Here is a 14343-nt window from a genome sequence, read left to right as displayed (position 1 = left end):
CACAGGCACTGCAATTTCTTCAAATACCTATATCACTTATGCTTGTGTCATTCAGTGAAACAAGCCCTCGTATATTCAAAGCCCAAAGGCAAATATCAAAGAGAGGCCGAAACATTTGGTTTCGACATCTGCTTCGGATTGAAATATACAGAAAGATCTGATGGAAAATAATCAGAAACGGGAAAATCTATCTGCCTCAAGCCCCAATACTGATTTCATTTAAATGGAAAAAAGAATCAATTAATTAGTTAGAGTAAGTTCTTAGAATTCTTTGATATTTCAATCCTATGTTGAAAAAGTATTTTATGAGTGATCGTCATTTTTTTTTTTTCATTATCTTCAATGAGACATCGTGGAACATTATGTTCTAGTCTTAAGACTAATAAGTTATAAGTCTAACCTTTATATAACCTGTTCTATTTTTTCACTAACCGCTGTTTAGGACTTAAGACTAAGGTGCACTAACACTAATATAAATGGTTTGTCCGCATATTCTCATTAGGCCCACTGTCAAGAAGTGATGCGAGTGAACAAGAAAATTCCTTTTGTTTGCTCATATTAAAGATTGACACACAACTATTTACAAGATAAGAAACTTAACTACTTTATGGAAACAATATTACAAAAGGGAATAATAGTGAGGAAGGGCGAACTAGCCAAAACGAAAGCCAGTATTATGTATCATACACATATATAATATATATATACATACATCATTCATACGTTACACTCCCTAAAACGTTTGAACGTGAGGGCCATTGAAAGTCGACGACCACACAAATTCTTTTACACGGCTTTCCACTAATTACTTTTTAGTCACGAAGCTCTTGGCCGTATAAATTGCCTTTAGTTTTAATAACTATAACCGTGGTTTATTAACCTTTTAATCTAAAGCTTCCTCGTGCAACGTTAGTTCATTCGTAAGTAGTGCCTTTCTTCTTCAAAGGACCTTTTGTGTATTCTTATGTACCTGAACTTTCTTGCCCCGTGTAAAGTAGACGTTCTTGTCTTTAGTATTGATGAACCTCTGGCTTTCCCTAAAGTAGTAGTAGATTTCAAATCTACTATAGAGTATGATCATAGTTCGATTTTGTTTCAATATGCAGAAAACTTTGATTTTATCAGATGTTATGTCTTTTTCACTCATAAACGTGAATAAGGTACTCTTCAGTGTCACACAAACAAGCATTTCCTTCTATTATATATATAACTGTTGCTTTATTTTGTGCACTATGTATATAAGTTTTTGTAAGAAAAGTAAATATATATCTAATAAATGGTAAGCGCGGAATACTGCTTTTAATCTGATATTTTTAAGAATAATAAATTCTACTTATAACATATCTCTTTTACAATTATGTTACGCCTCTACTTTTGGTACAGGTTTTAAGTGTAAGAAAATAAATGAAACATAACAATTTTACGTGAATTATCGCTGAATCGGGGCGATTTTATTTTCCTAAGTAAAATTTCAAAGAACTGCTTATTAACAAAGGTACTGTAAAAACATTGAGGTCACTGTTATTGTCAACTTATAAAGCAAAATTATTGCAGTGGCGTAATTGATAAATTGATGTCAATACAATTGTAAGCAGACGTTCCATAAACGCATGTTTACAATAAACATTCTTGCTTCCAAATATAAAAACTATTGTAATATAATTGGCCACGCACGCACTGTATAAGGCTTGATAGTACAGCCTTGAAGGGTCAAGGACCTTCTTTGGTGTCTTGGATGAGTATATTCAGTCTTATGGACAACTTCATTGCGTAAGAGCTGATTTACACAGGGTCAGTAACTGACTACAAATTCGAGGCAAGTCAGTGCTGACCCGAAAAAAACCCTGTGTAAACTGATTTGAAGTCAGTACAGTGGCTTGAAGTCAGCGCTGACTTGAATATTCGGACATGAATATTTTAAAGTCAGTTGGCGCCCCCCGCCACCCGCGAACCCCCGCGCCATCCAAAGAAACCCCGTGTAAACAGACAAGTCAGTGCGTGGTTAGTCACTGCCGCTGCGTTGTAGAGTGACCATGATGTTTTCGCTGGCGATAAAAATGAAGCTTAGCGAAGACGAAACCTTAAAATTGGTGCAATTATATGGCTAAAACGAGTGCCTTTGGGATATTAAATCCCTAAATTACCGCAATAAAGAAATGCGGTCAAAATGCAAATCGAAGGGCTCACTTCTACTGAAGTAAAAAATAAAATTAAAGCCATAAGGGCTACATATTATTTAGAACTCGACAAGATACAAAAATCCATCATATATAATAATTAAATCGTCGTTCCAGTTGTTTTCGCGAATTCATTTTTCCCACTGACTTCACACATGTGTGCTCATCGTGAGAAACGCACCACTACTACTTACTTCATGTAAACAGTTAAAGTCAGTCGCGGCGCCGACATTTGCGCTGCGACTGACTTGTCTACTGACCCTGTGTAAATCAGCCTTAAAGCTTGAACGAATGCTGACTCACTGCACAGATCGGACTAATGTCTTCGCTCTATAGCTGTCTCGTTTAATAGTACAGTACTAAAATATATGCGTGAATCAGAACTCCCTTACTCACCAAAATAGTTTATTTTTATAAAATACTAACAGAGATGTGTATTCTGTTAATAGAACTTTGCACCTATCTTTCAAAAAGTATTAAAACGGCAATCGGTCATTGCGTATTTTGTCCCTTTATATAATATATGGTATATTTTATAGATAAACCAAACATATTTTTACATTATTCTAATATATATTTGACCTTTATTCAATTGCATGGTTAAAATTTGACCATGTTAGGCCAAGATTTTTGGTCTTGCGTTTTTCATATGTACCTAAAATTAGACCTGCCGTAACAGCAGCCGAACCTCAATTAATCATTGCACAACTACTTAACAGCTACAAGATCCTTGTATAGATCAATCATGTCTCATTAGGAAATTGAGGGACAAAAGCTCCTGGGAAATCTTAACCGACTTTGTATCGCGTCTATTTTTGTAAATGGCTTTAGGAAGTAACCTATATCTCTTAGCACACTTGGCATAGAACAGGTGTCAAAACAATCCAAATACTTGACAGGCAAAATAGAGCGCTTCTATTTTTGTACAATTTTAAGAAATTAAAAACAAAACACCTTTTACATGTATTAACAAGGCTATATGCAATTGTTTTTCACTTTAATATGTAAAAATATAACTTACATAGAGTTTTTTTTAAATAGTCTTCGGAGGTATTAAATAACTTACGTAAATGGTATTGGTAACCCGGATGATTGAACACTACAAATTATGTCTTTTAACAACTTTATGTGTGACCTTTACAGAAAATTCCAGAAAGATGCTTCTTAACCTAATGTTGAACATTATTTCCTTTAAATTCGTCAAAAGAGTAATTAAATTTAATTATACTAAGCACAGTGGACATTCCGGACTTGACATTATTTAGCTTCGATAGAATTGCAACGATTTTATGATTTGGGGCAACTAATATTATAGTATCAAAATAACGTTTATACTTCATGGTAAGGTCCATAAAGATGATAACTTTTTTTTTAAATCTAAAAAAACTGTCATACAGATGTCTTTCATCTTCATCAGGCTTATTTCTTTTCTATAGAAGTGGTATCGCTGCTTAAATTTGCTTCAACATTGAGATTTTGTTGTACTTCAGATAGTTCTTTCAATAATTGTGGCGCTGATGTCGTAAATGCGTGGTGTAAATAGTGTTACAGTGGTACACTGGTATTCCCACTTTTAATACTATTATGAATTTTAAACCTTAATAATGAACAGTAGCGTAGCACATTTTTTGTCTGAACTGAATAGAAGACAAGAATGGTATAACAGGTTTTAATGGCTCATAGAGAAAATGCTACAATACTTATTCAGATGTTTAAGGTGTCGCTAACATCGTTCAGAGCTTCATAAAACTGGTTAGTCGATACAAGATTATGTCGGTAATCTAAGATCGCAATAGTTACAAAACGGACTTTCCTTCGAAATGTTGCTTACCTTCTACGACTGCGTTGCCAATCTTGTTACAATTTGCTTACTGAAATCCAACCGCGTTATTATTTAAATGTTTAAGTAATAAGTGTAAAAACAACAACAATATCTAATAAAATAACAGTATTTTGAAAAAAAAATCCCATGTCTAATAAAGTAAGGAGACTTTACTCTTCTAGGAATCTGAATTAGCTTATAAATCATATTAAAAAATAGTCGATAGTCAAATTAAATTACAGCGGTAGCCCAAATTGTTAAATTACAAATTTTTATTTGTTTTTTATTCTTAATTTTTATCAGAAATATAAAGCTATTCAGCCTAGAGAGCCAGCCAGCCATTCAGTCAGCTAGATAAGGATTTTTTGTACTGACGACAAAACAATAATAATGAAAACGAACAATCCATTCAAATCAATACTTATAATATTAATCAATCATCATTAATAAGTGGTATAAAAGAAAACAAATACTTAATTACAATGTCATAGTATACATCTTAAACAGGAACTTTAACTAATCAGGTTTTTTGTGGTGTTATTTTGACCTTTTAAGAACTAAAGTCGATTGAAGGTTGTAGCAGAGGCTACTTACAGAGGAAATAATTATTATAACGTGACTACGTAACGTAACGTAATGTAGGTATGCAATTTATCCCAATTGCATACATTATACGAATCAATATGACATCACAAGGAAATTGACAATGAGATTAATAGATGTATATGGTAGATATTATATTTTCTATTAAAATATCGTTTTTACTGTGTCGCTTTAAGCAGATGTTGAAAATTATTTGTCTCGAGTTTAATACTGTTCATCTGCAAAGTGGATAAGGCTTTTTATATTGTTTATTTGTCGTATTATAATACACTGAAATTCATATATAGTATGTATATGCAACGGTTTAATAATGAGGGACTTTCTTAATCCCGAAAAATAATATACCAAAAACAATATTGGCATTATCATACCCTCCTAAGCAGTGCAGCAGAGCTGTGTGGCTTCAGTGTGCTACTCTCATCCCTGAGGTCGTAGGTTCGATCCCCGGCTGTGCACATTCGCTCGAGCGGTGAAGGAAAACATCGTGAAGAAACCGACATGTCATAGACCCAAAAAGTAGACGGCGTGTGTCAGGTCAGGAAGCTGATCACCTACTTGCCTATTAGATTGAAAAAAAAAAGATCATGAAACAGATTCAGACATCTGACGACCAGACCTAAAGAGGTTGTAGCGCCACTGATATTTTTATACCTCTCATAGTGTAACATGACTATTTTTTTGGTATGACAGTGATGTTTTTACATCTAACTTTTAGCGGAGTTGCTTAACTAAAGCTGTCCGCGGCTGAGACTATTGCATAATCTACGCCACCTATTCTAACGAACTAATAATCTATATTTTGAATCTTATCTCTACGTAAGCCTTAGTACTTTGTAATTTCAATTTACGTAACATAATACGTCGAGTTTAAAGAAGCTAAGACCTTCAAAAATAGGTCAGTCCAGCACATTATACGTGCGGATACATAATAGTGTTTCATTACAGCATTATGAATATGAACCTAAAATAGACACCTGCAGATGTCTAGTACAAATTACATCACGTTTCGTTAGAACGGTTTCCAATTAATATTTAACTGGCAATCGAAATCTAAATCTTAATCATATTTACATATGTAAATAGTTACCATCAGCCTTGTACATACATACAAAGTTTGATGTCAAATGCGAGGGAAATTAGTTTACCTGTCTAGGAAATTATGATAACCACAGTTCAGTAAAAAACATTATTGATTTTGTACACAGAATTATCTTATTTGACACAGGATAAAACGAATATTCGGTTACTATTCGGTATTCGGCCTATTCGGCTGCTTTTATTATATTCGGCCGAATACCGAATACTTAAATAATAACATTTTATCATAGAGAAATAATTGGTAAAATGAAAAATTAAAATCGATCGATTACGTATATATTCATATTTTCATTTCTGTTATAATGATTTAAGTAGTCATTGGTACATAACACAGGTAGATAATCATCTTCTGAATTGGAAAAATTAAATTGTCTTTAAAAAAAAAATAAGTTGTCATTGGTATATAAAACAGGTACATAATTTAATCATTTTCTGTATTAAACAAGTTAAGAATTTTTCTATGCATTTAAATTATTTTCATAATCAAAATTTGGTAAGGGAAGGTTATGGTGCAGAAAGACTAACTTTTCTGCATTTTTACAAGTACAAGTTTTTGGCGCTAAAATCCAGCCGCATACTTTTGCCTAATATTCGGCTATTCGGTCAGAGGCCTCGCCGAATGTTCGGTATTCGGTATACTGCCGAATATACTATTCGTTGCAAGTCTAGTAATTATATTAATATTATTTCTAGAGCTTTGCCTACGCATTGTCATCTTTGTTGTTGAGCCAAATGCTTGAAGTCGGATGAAAGTTTCGTCTCCGTATCGTATTTTTCTTAGTAAGATTTAACTTTAAATTATAATGTGTGTGATGTTTAAAATGTGATCACTCCTGGACGACTGTGTATTATTTACATATGTTAGGGCTTCTTTATCGTATGTCGCGTGCTATGGCTTCAAGGGGACATGAAGTCAGCTGTTATTGAAAGCAATTAGTAAGTCTATACGACTTGTTAACTTATACTTGTAAATTAAACCCAGTATTGAATGTCCTGTTGCAATATCTAAGATATTGTATTAATGAAAATAGTATTAGCGTGTGATGATTGTTATTGGTTCCCATTCGCATACACAAAGTCACGCGTTTTAAAAACTCTAATTTGCAAATCCCTATTTATTGTAAATGTTTAACGGAAATGCTCTTATTACAAAGGTAGTCCAATGATATTTATAGAACGAATGGAAGGGTAAGCGCAGTCGATGGTGGAGATAATCGGATTCCCCGCTCTGACCTGCCGGAAGTGACCCGGCACGATCGAAGCTAAACTTAATGAACCTTCATTTTCCCTTTTCATGCAATCTATGTTTCCTGTTTCGAATTGTCTGTACAAAAATCAAACTCTAGATATAAGTTATATTAAAAAAAGACGAACGTTTAAGTTTGTTTAAAGTTGAATTTTGAGTTTCATTTGTAAATACACAAACATTTTAATTCTCAATGTAGCTGCATATTTTAGATTTTTATATCGGAATTAGGTAATATTTTTTTTAGTATATTTTTGGCTTTTTGAAGGGCCCTATCGACCTTAGTATTTATTAGCATTATACATATCCGGAGCAATGTTAGCATTGCTAAAAATTAAGCACTTAACTTAAGTGTGAAACTCTCAACTTGAAGTCCTAAGTTCGACCATGAACTTTATAGCAAAAAATATTGCGATTTACACCATCATGTCTGAGGAAATCGGATACCAACGCCGTTAAAATGTCGTCGTGTAAATGACTTGATGCATAAACAATACATAAATAAAAAATATAGCAACTAATTAGGAATATGCCACGATGAGCGCCTAAATTGTGTATCACTGTCAAATCAATTTTTATATTAATAATATTATAAAAGCGCCGCCGATCTCAGCAAATAAATTATTTCAAAATAAACAAAACCGGATGTCTCCTCTGTGTCTCAACAATGCAACTACTGTTAAATTCACTTCACGTTATAAGAGAACAGAGACAATGTACGAGAACTTAATATTTAAACCGCCATTATGAACATTTATTAAAATTCCTTTGGAATAGGTACTTAGGTACTACAAAATACGTAAATATAAAATATTGCGGTTTATTTGAAAGTACATAAATATGATTTAATAGTGGTCAACCAAACCCTTTTTGGTTAAATTCTTATAAAATAAATCATTTTAACTGTATTCGTCTCTTTCTGTCTAATTGTGTTTACACTACGAGAAAAAGAGACAGACGATTCATTTTTTTATAAATAAGTGGGCAAAAGTTTAAATGTCTATTAGGGCATATCAAATTGTCATTAATAAATCCTACTTAAAACTTAACATAGCTAACGAGATCGTTACTTAATTTCTTATTCGTAACAAAACGTGAAACTTATTTAATTAAATTGGTTACTGTCATGAAAATACCTAGCCTTATTTATACCTACAGTGAATCCGCGAACAGCCAAAAACATTTAATGTGAAACACGCGAAACATCGGGCCAATTTATAATATTACATTCAAAGCAAATTATTGTAAAAATGACATAATGAAGTGCGTTGCAAGTTTTATAAAGAATTGTTGTCAATTGTATTTATAAACCTACTCTACTACCCGCCTTCTAGCAATAACATCTAATATTGATTATATAAAGCGGTGTATATTTTAAATTCTATGCGCTAGGGACAACTTAACACTGAAATTATGCGTTTGAGCCCAAGCTGTACGGCACATATTTCTTTCTGTCTGTAATAAACACTTGAGCGTCGAGTCGAGATTTACCAAGATTTATGACTCCCGTCTATCAAAATCTATGATTTTTTATGTGACAGGACGCAAATAACTTAGAAAAAAAGGATGCGTGTACTAATTTACGCGCGTAAGAAGTTATACTTCTTTGGCATTATTAAAAATAGTTTTTGATTGCATGCAAATAATTAATTACAATTAAATAATCAAAGACTGCAAAAGGAGTCATTATAGTCAATAAAGTTCAGTTTACATTTGTAAAATCAAATAAACAAATATTTATTATTATTCTCTTACATTAAGTGTAACTTAAATTCTATTATTATTCGAATGTTGTTTATAAATTATGTCCAATGCCGTAGCATCTTCCGTGGGCAACTTAATTCTGTTAATTTTGTGTCACGGTGCGAGCGCATCGTAAATTTCACTCTCATCCATTTTTCATAACGCGCCTAAAGAAGTATAACTTCAAAATCTGACACATAAGTGGATAATTATTATCGATATAGAAGTCGGTCGTGTACATACTCTATGATTCTGAGAAGAGCACAGATTATAAGGAAAACAATCTGTTTTATATATAGGTTTGTTCAATCTGCTTACAGTCTGTATTGTACTTTCTCACGAACTGTGCCAGGTGTTTTAAGGATTGTTTATAGCTTCTCTATTGTTTAACGCTACATGTTTACTAAACATTAAGACATTTTAGAACTAGAATGCTTAAGATTACCATTATAAATTTCAACTATATTTTGCTTACGCATAATAGTTAGTACACGAACACTATCTGGTCTGCTGATGCCTTTATAAATTCTTACGTTACATACAGCTTTTATATTTGGAGCGCTTATAAAACCATATAACAAAACTACCGAAAATAATAATATTTCTACGTGCTTGGATCTTCACCTTGTACAAACCATTGATTGGGATTTGAAATAAATGAACCTTTAAATGTATTAAAGGTAAAAAAATAAAATAAATTAACCTAACGTAAACCGTAATAGAACTTTCCCACAATTTATTCCAAGTAGGGATTGCAATCCGGCGTCATTTTCAGTCCGGCCGAATACGACCGGATTCCCATCAATCCGGCCGGATCCGACCGGATCCGACCCGATTGATTAAATCAAGATGATTTTCGCTTTTTAGTACAAAATAAGTGAGTTAATCAAGTGTCACTGCACTTATATGTAGGTAGTTTATAAAAAATAAATCACAAATATATAAAATCGACTTTATTTCCTAACCAATGTTAAGACAAATAGACAACAAGATAAAAATTAAAATTTAGTAGTGTAGGTAACTAGTAATCATTTTACGACGTAACGAGTAGCTCAGTCTTTCTAGATTTCACTTTCACAGATAGATCAATTTATAAGTAACAATATTAATTATCAAGTAACTATAATATCTTATAGATACATTTAACCTTACCTAATTAACTGAAATGAGATCAAAATCATTTTTAAAGTATTTGAGAATGCTAACAAACAAGTCTTATAGGTATTTATGATTATGACAGATACCATCATGATTTGATAAATCTGTCAAACGAATGAATGGCAAAAATTATCACAATAACGAGTTTAGAACTCTTTAGTTTAATCAACTTACGATAAATAATTATTTTAAGTAATAATTATTGTAAAAAAATATAAGTATTAAAAGAAAATCAATATTGATTTTGAAAATAAGATCGTAGAAAACAAATATTGTTAATTGTGTCATCAGCTAAACGACTTCTAATAGAGCTGCAAATATAGCCTGCGGCCGAAAAGGCCACATTTTCCCACAAACTGCTAGCACCGGATCCGGTCTTCGGATACGGTATATTGGTACCGGATCCGGTAACCAAAAAATTATGCCGGATCCGCCGGATTACCGGATCCGTTTTTCCGGATTGCAATCCCTAATTCCAAGATGTTACCAGGGGATAAACGATCTAGCTTCACCTAAGCATTATAATCTCATTCTTGAATCGAATTTGTTCACGGGTGAGAAAATCCCGCCTCAATATTCATCTCGTACGTTAAGCTTCATGCTTGTTTGTTATTCATTGCTGCCGATGTTCGGAAATATTGTGTTGGATTAAGAACGAGTTGGCGTTTACTACGCAGTAGGTAATCACTAGTAAATATCTACCGACGTAGATACACCGCTAATCGCGATGTCGTCAAAACATCAGTTCAATCCGATCTTTTCGATGAAGTAAACGTCAACGCATAGGTTATGTACCGTGTGAAAATATTTGGATTTTTCAAATAGCATTAATTGTAAATTCAGTTTCAAATATAACGTGACAACTTAGTGCAGTTTAACTATAGTTGCGTATCTGTGGTATATATATACATTTTGAGTTACGAGTTCAAATTTGGAATTTTACCGGAAAATTGAGGGTAGGTAAGTTCTAAATATATTTCAATAGTCATATTTTATATTTATACTAACGTGTTAATTATTATTTTTATGTATGTAGTTTTCACTGTTCTCGTCTAAAATCATAAGTTTGAAATTGAGAAGTCTAGTTAATAGTAGACCAGTAGGATATGAATGTAACACTTTTGCTTTTTTGTTAAAAAAGGTGTAATAAAATCGCTACTGAAATAAAGTGACATTCCAAGCATATTACAAGCCATGATTCATAATTACTATCATAAAACAATGCGGCTATCCGCACATATTACGTGTGTCAATGAAAAATGGAAATCTAGTCATGGAACCACGTAATATGTGACAACTTGCGACTTGACAACGAAGTGTTACTCTTTGAACTCACATAAATTAATATAAGTTTAATAGAGTTCTTTCGCAAGATTTGAATGTTGTGAACTTAGACTGTTTATATTAGTGTCATATATAAGTTCCTAGTTTTCTTCAAGCAGCTTTTTATCCTGTATTTGGTACTTCATAGGTTGAGGTAAAAAAACAAAATATTCGTAAAAATCTATTGTATAATGAAAGCTGTTTATACATTTTGTTTCGCTATTATTCCAGATGACTTCGCTATTAACAAATGACATTAATGGCGTCTTGGTTCTAAGAAAATTTAAATCCAATTATGTAAGCATTAGCTTGAAATCAATTTCAATGCAGTATACATTACCAATGCTGTCGTAACTATAGCGATTGTAAACAATGCAGTATGAATATCCAATACACACCTTACCATAATATGCGATTATAGCCCTTTTTTTTAAATCACATTCCGGGGTAAAGTAACCTGCTACCTACTTGTCATAATAAACAATTTAGAATATTTGTGTGAAGTAGTACACTCTACAATTGCAGGACACCCACCATCCCTAGATTAAACTAAGCAAGACGTCAAAATAATAAAACCGGTTTTCGGTATTTTTAAAAATTTAATGTGCAATGTGCAAACACAGGTTTAATTAATAACTTTTTGTCAATTAACAACATAATGGCCAGTTTAGTAACGGACTTCTCAATTAGGAAGGCGATATTTAAATTAGATAAATAATTTTTGAAGAACCTTACCGCATATGAACAAAATTTAATTCCATTTCTGTCCTTTTGCGAAACTTCATTCAACGTTTGGACGCCTACGTACAATGTCATACAACCTTAACAATATACAAACTTCTTTAGTTCCGAAGTATTATTGCCAATTTAATTGTAACTATTTTGATAATTGGGTGAAGGCTAAATAAACACATGTTTTATATCCTATTAAATCTTACTTCATATATTCTGAATTGATTTAAAGTGTAAACAAAAATTACCGTGAAGAAAAAACACAATTCTATCACCACACACTTTTCTTAGCGTAGTATTCAGGAACTTGGATACTATATTAAACTAATAGGTTTAACAAACATTTAGATTAATAAAAATCCACATACCTAATCATCACACGAATACAGATTCAAAATAAAATCTCTAGTTTGACGTTTCAGTATTCTATTACCGTTAAAGTAATTTGTGAAAGAACATAAATGTAATTGTCTAATATTAATATATATTAATATAACTAATATAATAGGTATCATAAGGTACATTGTTTGATACAGCGGTTACATAGTGGTATTCCATACATAACTCTAATAATCAATAAATTGTTATGATTGTTGGTTAAAAAGTACGCCACGTTTGTCCTTTTAAATCAATTAAATGGATATATAGTATAAATTGCATTTTCACTAATTAGTTCACAAATATAATCTTGATTTATTATGAATGCTAATATTTATACGAAAACGAAACGCATTTTATCCCACTAATAACTTAATTATACGTATGCATTACGATTTTATAGTTGTATAATTAATTTCCATTATAACTTATTGTAAATTTATTATACAACCGTTTATTGAGGACATTACTGTGATTTTGGACGGTTGCCTTGGTTACGCTCTATTGAATAACCGGACTCTTGTCATCCTTGACAAATGTTTCACGCTTCATTCGCGCCAATGCATGTCAAATCAAAATTTATTTTTATAAATATTTTTGATGTTCAACCAAACAAATTTGACATATTATACGTACTGAAATACGTAATTTCCGCCTCAAAGTTGGGGTTTTTATTTTTACTAGTCCTGGCCTCGTGTGACGTTTTGGTACATATACATATGTTTACAACTGTTATAATGAAACCGGTTTGCGGAATTGAATTTAAATTTTATGCAATGATGAGTCGAGGATTTTAATCTTTAGCTTAAATCCTGCTCCACTCATCTTCAGATTTATGTTTGTTTTTACATCAATTTATATTACCATATTAATTTTATTTATATTAGCGATCGTATTATTCGTTTTAAGAAGGACCTCTAGGGTCATATAGGGCTAGAGTGTCTTTTGTTAGATGCTTTCTATTTAAGGCATTAATTATAATAATAAAATTATTGTACTTTAGGTGACTTAATTGGTATTTCGCGGGAAATAATTTTATATCTTATACGCTGATGAAAAAGTAAATTTAAAAGTAGAATATAAATAAGAAGTAATTTATATATACCTAGCCGTGATTATTCAATATATATACATATCAGCACATAGTCATATTATTTTAAACTAAAGACTTTACAGAACAGACGTGCTATCCCGTACAGGCCTAATGCCGCCAGATATGTGAGTAGCGCAAGATTATTAATAAGAAAGCAAGACATAGGTACTGCATAATTGTCTTGATATTGACATTTATCTAATACAAGGCTCTCGGAACTTTCTCTAGACTGACATTACCAGTTTTCATTTTACTGTGAGTTTATTCACTTGATAAGGCTAATCAACGGAAATCGTATTATTGTCATTATAATGCGGATTTGATTTAATATAATGATTACTATTCAGGTGCTCTTATAAGTTACATTCCATTATGATGATGAACTATCTAATCGTTATCAAATCCCTCGCAGTATCTTATCTGAACAATAATAATTGTGTACTTAATAAACGCGAAATACTTACCAGAAAAAGTATATTTTATCGTACACAGAAACATTATTTTGAGGCTTGGTGTCTGTAATCCGTCTGCATATCTGTGGCGGCTTCCTACCTAAAACATGCTGTTTTAGTTTCCCTGAGAATCCTACAGAAGACCTCACATTCCTGTGTAATTAGGCCACGGAGGTTACTCGAATGTATCCGCTATTATAAAATATACCTATAAGTACACATAGATATACCTTACCTGTAGTCACAAAGTTTAGTCTATTTATAAAAAAGTTGTTAAAACGCTATTAAATTTTTTTGAGCTGTTATTGATAACAAAGTTCTTATAAATATTTTATGAGCAGAAAATGAAGCCAGAAATGGCAGGAAACAGGTGATAATCCACAACATCTACAAACAGGATGGCCTAAGAAAAAACTCGGTGCGATAAAAACTATTAGCTCATTACGATAAAATAATTACTACGACATAAATGTCCATAGCTATGCCAGGTGTCTCGCAGTTGTCGAAATATTTGCTGA

General features: G+C 32.2%; 1 protein-coding gene across 2 annotated transcripts in view; it reads left to right on the top strand.

Annotated features, from left to right (window-relative positions):
• The window catches only part of LOC125049483, a 31632-nt gene that overhangs the window by 6386 nt on the left and 10903 nt on the right, over positions 1-14343 (top strand). Inside the window, exon 1 of one of the 2 annotated variants that reach the window (XM_047648825.1) lies at positions 10617-10803. The exons of the other annotated variant lie outside the window; for it this stretch is intronic. The gene's annotated coding sequence lies outside the window, so the exon portion shown is untranslated. Of the gene's footprint in view, positions 1-10616; positions 10804-14343 lie in introns of those variants that run through there. 2 annotated transcript variants of the gene reach the window in all.

The sequence above is a fragment of the Pieris napi genome, chromosome 1, assembly GCF_905475465.1.
Source record: "Pieris napi chromosome 1, ilPieNapi1.2, whole genome shotgun sequence".
Classification (NCBI taxonomy): domain Eukaryota; kingdom Metazoa; phylum Arthropoda; class Insecta; order Lepidoptera; family Pieridae; genus Pieris; species Pieris napi.
This window is presented reverse-complemented; position numbering and strand designations above follow the sequence as displayed.